Source organism: Balaenoptera acutorostrata, chromosome X, assembly GCF_949987535.1.
Source record: "Balaenoptera acutorostrata chromosome X, mBalAcu1.1, whole genome shotgun sequence".
NCBI lineage: Eukaryota > Metazoa > Chordata > Mammalia > Artiodactyla > Balaenopteridae > Balaenoptera > Balaenoptera acutorostrata.
The window spans coordinates 75618672-75625865 of NC_080085.1; the positions used below are offsets into that span (position 1 = coordinate 75618672).

At 43.0% G+C, this 7194-nt stretch overlaps 1 pseudogene; it reads right to left on the minus strand.

Annotated features, from left to right (window-relative positions):
- Window positions 1–741: 741 nt before the first annotated feature.
- Window positions 742–2822, minus strand: LOC103020465 (DNA (cytosine-5)-methyltransferase 3A-like; annotated as a pseudogene).
- Between the last annotated feature and the right edge of the window lie 4372 nt (window positions 2823–7194).

Here is a 7194-nt window from a genome sequence, read left to right on the forward strand (position 1 = left end):
TTCCTGTGTGGTAGGCACCTGAATACTGTATAAAAGAGTCTTGTGTGGTGTTCTCGTCTCTCTGCTGCTAGTTGGGTTGTGTTTTGCATGACCAGGAATGGTGCTGGCAAGACAGCTCAGTGGCTGGGAGGGAACTCTGCCGCCTGAGTGTCTATTTTCTGTCCTCTGTTTGTGCTCCTATCTGATCAGGCTAGAGACAACAACAATAAAAAAGATATATAGTAAAAAGAACAACAACAACAACAACAAAAAACAAAATAAACCCCAATATATAGATTTCTATAGAATTTCCTTCTTTCCTTCTCTCCCATCTTTCCTCTGCAAGGTATGTTACTATTTTTTGTTACTGATTTTTTTTTTTTGCTGCATTAAACCCTCTTGTTTCAGTCACAGCAAGAAACAAAAACCCAAACAAACAGAAAACCCTTCTGAAAAGAGTAGAAAACAAAAGGTTTGACCGAAAAAACGGGGGTGGGAGGGTGGGGAGGGAGCTTGGTTTTGTTTTTAAATAGGACTGAAGATTAACATTGAAAACTCAGGAGATGATGTCCAACCCTTTTTACAAGGCAAAGCCTTCCGGTATTTCTGCCCTGTGGGGCTTTATTTTGTTTTAAATTCCTTTTCCTCTTCTGGGTGCTGATACTTCTCTCCATCTTCATGTTCTTGGTATTTTGTTGTGTTTTGTGTTTTTTGTTTGTTTGTTTAACCTTATGTCACTACCTCGGTTTGCCCTCACGTCCTTTACACACAAGCAAAATATTCCTTCAGCAGAGCGAAGAGGTGGCAGATGATGGGCACGCTCCACGACCGGCCCAGCAGTCTCTGCCTCGCCAAGCAGCTCATGTTGGAGACGTTGGTATAGTGGACAGGGAAGCCAAACACCCTTTCCATTTCAGTGCACCATAAGATGTCCTCTTTCTCATTCATGAAGACGGGGAAATGCTGGTCTTTGCCCTGCTTTATGGAGGTCGACCTAGTAGTAATGGTCCTCACTTTGCTGAACTTGGCTATTCTGCCGTGCTCCAGACACTCCTGCAGCTACAGCTTATCATTCACAGTGGATGCCAACGACCTGTTCATACCAGGAAGGTTCCCCCAGAAGTAGTGAGCCCTGTGTGCAGCTGACACTTCTTTGGCATCAATCATCACAGGGTTGGACTCGAGAAATCACGAGATGTCCCTCTTGTCACTAACGCCCATGGCCACCACATTCTCAAAGAGCCAGAAGAAGGGGCGATCATCTCCCTCCTTGGGCCGCGCATCATGCAGGAGGCAGTAGAACTCAAAGAAGAGCCGGCCAGTGCCCTCGTAGAGTCCCTTGCGGGCAGGGTTGACGATGGAGAGATCATTGCAGGGACTGCTCCCAATCACCAGATCGAACAGGCCCCACTCCTGGATATGCTTCTGCGTGACGCTGTGGATGTCCCCGACGTACATGATCTTCCCTTGGTGCTGCACCATGCCCACCATGATGGAGTCCTCATACACCTCAGAAGCGATGCAGCGATCCACCTGAATGCCCAAGTCCTTCAGCACCAGAAGCCCTGTAGCGATTCCATCAAACGGGGACAGCACCCGGATGGGCTTCCTCTTCTCAGCTGGGACAGGTGGGTAAACCTTTGGAGGGTCGAATTCCTGGTCGTGGTTATTGGCGAAGAACATCTGAAGCCGAGAGGGCCAGTCTTCTCGCCGCTGCAGCAGCCCGTAGGTGCCCTTGTGCCCGCACATATAGCAGTTCCAGGGGTCTTCCTTAATGGATGCTTGCGCAGCTCCCAACCCCACCAAGAGATCCACACACTCAACGCAAAAGCACCTGCAACAATTGTTGTTCCTGCACATGAGCACCTCGTGTCCCCCGCAGCAGATGGTGCAGTACGACTGATAGCCGTCATCATCATACTGGTACGCACACTCCAGGAAGCAGTTCTTGCAGTTTTGGCACATTCCTCTGATGAAAAGAGGGTGTTCCAGGGTGACGTTGAGGCTTCCACAAGAGATGCAAATGTCCTCGATGTTCAGCACTTCTGCCGCACCTCGTACACCAGCCGCTCTCTTGTGCATTCATCAATTATCTCCTTGACCTTGGGCTTTTCATTTGTGCTCTTTCAGGGCTTTTTGGCTAGTGGAGGCAGTGCATAGGCAGCTGCCTCGGGTTCAACCCCCATGTCTGTGTAAACTTCTTTGTAGGGGTTCTTCTCTTCTGGGGGTTCCAAGCTCTTGGGGCCAGAGGGCTGGAACCCTCCCAGGGCCCAGTTGATCATCTGTTTGTTCTGCACCTCCACGGCCTTGGCAGTGTCACTCTCGTCGTTGTCGTGGCACATCGGGAACAGCTTCCCCGCTCGGCTGCTGGCCACCTGCAGTACTTCGTAGATGGCCTTGCGGTACATGGGCTAATTGTTGTAGGTGGCCTGGTGGAAGGCACTGCAGAAGGAGCTCAGCAGCATCAGCTTCTCCACACACACCACTGAGAACTTGCCATCTCCGAACCACATGACCCAACGGGTGCCTTCTGCTGCTAGGCTCTGGCCTGTCATCCACCAAGACACAATGCGGCCTGCCCACCAGGAGAAGCCCCGCAATTTTTCCCACACCAGCTCCCCAATGCCAAAGCCCCGGCCGTCCCCATACTCCGGTTCATCATCAGCTGCTTTGGTGGTGTTCTTGTCCCCAGCGTCAGCCCCCACGGGCTCAGGCGTAGTGGCCACAGTGGGGGATGCGGGGTCGGTGGGCTGCTGCACAGCAGGAGGACTGGCCTCCTCCACCTTCTGAGACTCGGTGGACCCCTGGTTTTCTTCGACAGCATTCATTATTGCAATCACCTTGGCTTTCTTCTCAGCCTGAGTGCAGGAAGGAGTAGGGCTTGGGGCTCCTGAGGAGGAAGTGGGTGGGACAGCAGTAACTCAGCATCTCCCAGCATCTCCTGCTGTGGGGCTTGAGTCTCCAGAAGGACTTTGTGTTGGCTTAGCCCAAGGGAATGGCAATAAAGACCACCCTGGCTGAAAAAAAAAAAACTGTTAACTACTGTACAACCCGAATTCATAATGGTGCTTTACAACAGTGAGATGAGTAAAAACATCAGCTTCCACGTTGCCTTATGTGCAAAGGGTTTTAACCAAGGATGGAGAAAGGGAGACAGCTTGGAGGTGAACCGTTACCGTGGTGGGGTTTCTTTATTTCCCCTTGGTGTTTAACAAGGTGAAGGAGGAGAATTTGGGAACAGCATTCTCCCATTTCTCCCTGCCAAAAAAGGGGGTGAAATTCAGTGGTCGGGACCGTGGAAAGCTGAGAGTGGGATCCATCCAGGCTCATGAGATAACCTTTTGATTTTTTTTGAAAAGGAGACTCCCTCGGCAAGATGGCAGGATGAGGGGTCTTCATTCCCAATTTCTCACATTAGCCAATTCGAGGGCTCCTTGTGGTGGGGTCAGAAAAAATCCAGAGTGCGGGCAAGTGACAGTTCAGACCCCACCTGGAGCAAATAAAAAAACATACAAAAAGTAAAAAAAAAAAAGAAAAGTAGCAGAGTAGTTGAGTTTTTATCTCTTTCTTCTGATGGCATACTAGGAAGTAAAATGGTTACTTGTGACAGGTTTAGGATAGTAATAAGGAAAAATTATCCAACTGTAATGCCTGATGACATTGAAACAAGATGGCGGTGTGCTTGCCAAACATCTCATATTGACTCTAACATTTATGAATAGAGGTAGGCTTTTATAAATTCTAGTAATGTACTATTTTCCTGTGGCCACCTCTTCTTCATGTACCTCTAGTTTATGTGAAAGCCAGAAACAGTAAGTTATAGTAGAAGACAGTAGTGAATGCCAAAAGATGTGAGAATTTGACATATATACACTACCTCAATTCTCACACATCAAGTGTCCACTTTTCCTCTTCCCCCAGGTTCTGAGGGTGGATTTTAGAGATGAAACATAAAGTGTTTCAAATTTATTGCTCTCCAAAATACTAAACTGGCAATGTTTTAGTAAGGTACTATGTATTACAAACAAACTTTTTTAGCACTGAGACTTTTATTTACAATGAGAGCTACAGAGATTAGCATATAGAGAGAAATTCAGGGATAATCTTATCTTTACCTTGGTAACCTTTTAATTTTCCTTGAAAGTTGAATTATGCTGAATGATATTATTAGCTTTTAATATAATGTGTACAAGTATATCATTATTAAAATCTAACAGCATGAAATTTTATATAAAGTATTAGAAAAGCTCTATGATAATTCAACCACCAAGCGTGGATTTGAAGGGTGGAATTAGAGTAAGATTCAAAATGTAATTATATTTTCCACATGGTTGACCAAGGAATTTTCTGTGTAACTGCTTTTTCAGACTAATTTTTGGCAGACTTTAATTCTATAAGAGGCACAAGCAATCTTTTAGTCTTATAGAATTCACATAAATCTTACTTTCTGGCACTACACTTATGATCTCCTGTAAACCTGGGGTTAGTAAGGAAATAAGGCAATATTAAAGAAATGATATAATCAGCAGTTTCTGATGTCATCCTGACTACAATTCCAAGGTGAAAAGTCATTGGAAACATTAAGAATTGGACAACATATTTAAAGAGCCATGGGAAAAAATAATTTCAAACCTATGAATGACATTTTAGACAAAGATTTATGACCATAGGATATATGCTGGGGAACTAGCCTTTGATTGCCTGTTCCCTGAAATAACAAAGCTGGTTACAAAAGAACAATGGGAGTACATGGAATTGTTGACAGTGGAAACAAAACAGTATCATGAGATTTTCCAGTCTTTTGTGTAATGTTATCTAATGATAAAATTTCTCACCATTCTTTCATTGAACTAAACACATCTGTGACAGAAAGCTGAATGCATATGCTGAAATAATGACAGTAAGTTTTTTGGGGTGATATAACACTTTGTTGAGAGATTTTTGGCAAATGGAGCTATGTGTCTATACTAAATTACCAGGAATACAAATTTTATGACTCAAATGACTCGTGTAATTTTACCTCTAAAATAAATTTGGTTGGGAATTTCTTGGTGGTCCAGTAGTTAGGACTCCACGCTTCTACTGCAGGGAACACAGATTCAATCCCTGGTCAGGGAACTAAGATCCTGCATGCCTGTGCAGTGCGGTCAAAAATAAAAGTAAATAAAATAAAATAAATGTGGAACATTGATGAATACTTATATTAATTAATTCATTTATTCATTTATCCGACAACATATACTGAGTGGTACGTATTCAACAACATGCACCAGAAACTATGCTACATGTAGGTATACAGTAATGGGAAAATGTGACATACTGTCTCTCCTCAAAGAGTTTATAGTTTAGAATAATTTATATAAATTTTTATATAATCCCAATAGCAATTTGAACAGAATGTTTTCAGTAACGTAGACTGGTTACTGGATATTGCCACCAAAGTTATTTCACCACAGTTGAAAAGTCAAATGATTAACTCAGAATCCTGATTTTGCCATCCCATTGAGAGTGGATTTCATCTACAAGGGAGTAATCAACCAAGCTCAACCAACCTCTAAGAGGGAAATCAACTAAGCTCAGTGAGATTGATGAATTAAACCATAATGTCAATTTATTAATATTAAATGAAAAACGTAACTGCCATGCATTCTTATGAATGCATAAAGAACATATTTTTTCATGTAGGTAAGACACATGTAGGAAATCAAGTTATAAAGAAAAGGTAGTTTGTGAATGTAGGATCAGAGAAAGGAAAGTTCTCAGGTTAAGTTAGCAGTATGCATTCGTGTCCAATTGTGACAATTACATGCAGTATATTTAGAAACACTGCTTTAGAATGAACTCTATCCAATTAAAAAATAAAGTTTGACTCTCTGTGTTATAGAATAGATCCAAAAAGTAGTCGTTTTCATCAGCTTCTTTCAAAATGTGGTGATTCCTTCTGTTTAAAAATAAATAGGCTAAGGGGCTTCCCTGGTGGCACAGTGGTTGAGAATCTGCCTGGCGATGCAGGGGACATGGGTTTGAGCCCTGGTCTGGGAAGATCCCACATGCCACGGAGCAACTAGGCCCGTGAGCCACAACTACTGAGCCTGTGCGTCTGGAGCCTGTGCTCCGCAACAAGAGAGGCCACGATAGTGAGAGGCCCGCGGACCGCGATGAAGAGTGGCCCCCGCTTGCCGCAACTGGAGAAAGCCCTCACACAGAAACGAAGACCCAACATAGCCAAAAATAAATAAATAAATAATAATTTAAATAAATAAATAAATAAATAAATAGGCTAAGATATTTCAAAAGAGCTTGTGAAGTTTTAGGACTTTTTTCAGTGGGTTCACCGTATGGGCCCTCAGATGGAATGTGTGGAATAATAAGAGAGTAACCATTCAAATTAAACGTTATTGTGACCTCTTTACATATACTTTTTATTAAACTTCTTTTATTTGAGATACTGTAGACTCATATGCAGATGTAAGAAATAATGTAGAGATATCTCACATACATTTTGTGAAAGGAAAACCAGAATGAATTTGGTATTGCTAAGAGAGCTTTCTAAAATGGAGCTGGGGATGGACCTAGAGTCTGTCATACAGAGTGAAGTAAGTCAGAAAGAGATAAACAAATACCATATGCTAACACATACACATGGAATCTAAGAAAAAAAAATGTCATGAAGAACCTAGGGGCAAGATGGGAATAAAGACACACACCTACTAGAGAATGGACTTGAGGATATGGAGAGGGGGAAGGGTAAGCTGGGACAAAGTGGGAGAGTGGTAGTGTATATATGGACATACATCCACTACCAAATGTAAAATAGATAGTTAGTGGGAAGCAGTCGCATAGCACAGGGAGATCAGCTCGGTGCTTTGTGACCAGCTAAAAGGGTGGGATAGGGAGGGTGGGAGGGAGGGAGATGCAAGAGGGAAGAGATATGGGGATATATGTACATGTATAACTGATTCACTTCGTTATAAAGCAAAAACTAACACCCCATTGTAAAACAATTATACTCCAATTAAAAAAGTTTAAATAAAATAAAATAAAATAAAATGGAGCTGGAAGGCCACTGAGGAAGTTAGCACATGTCAGCCTGGATGGAAGCTGACCTTTTGACCAGTTGGTGTCCTAAAGAAGACAGCCAGAGATCTGCAGAAACTCAAGATACTTATTGAACCCTTACAGTAAAACAAGTCATGACAGCCATCCCTTAAAGAC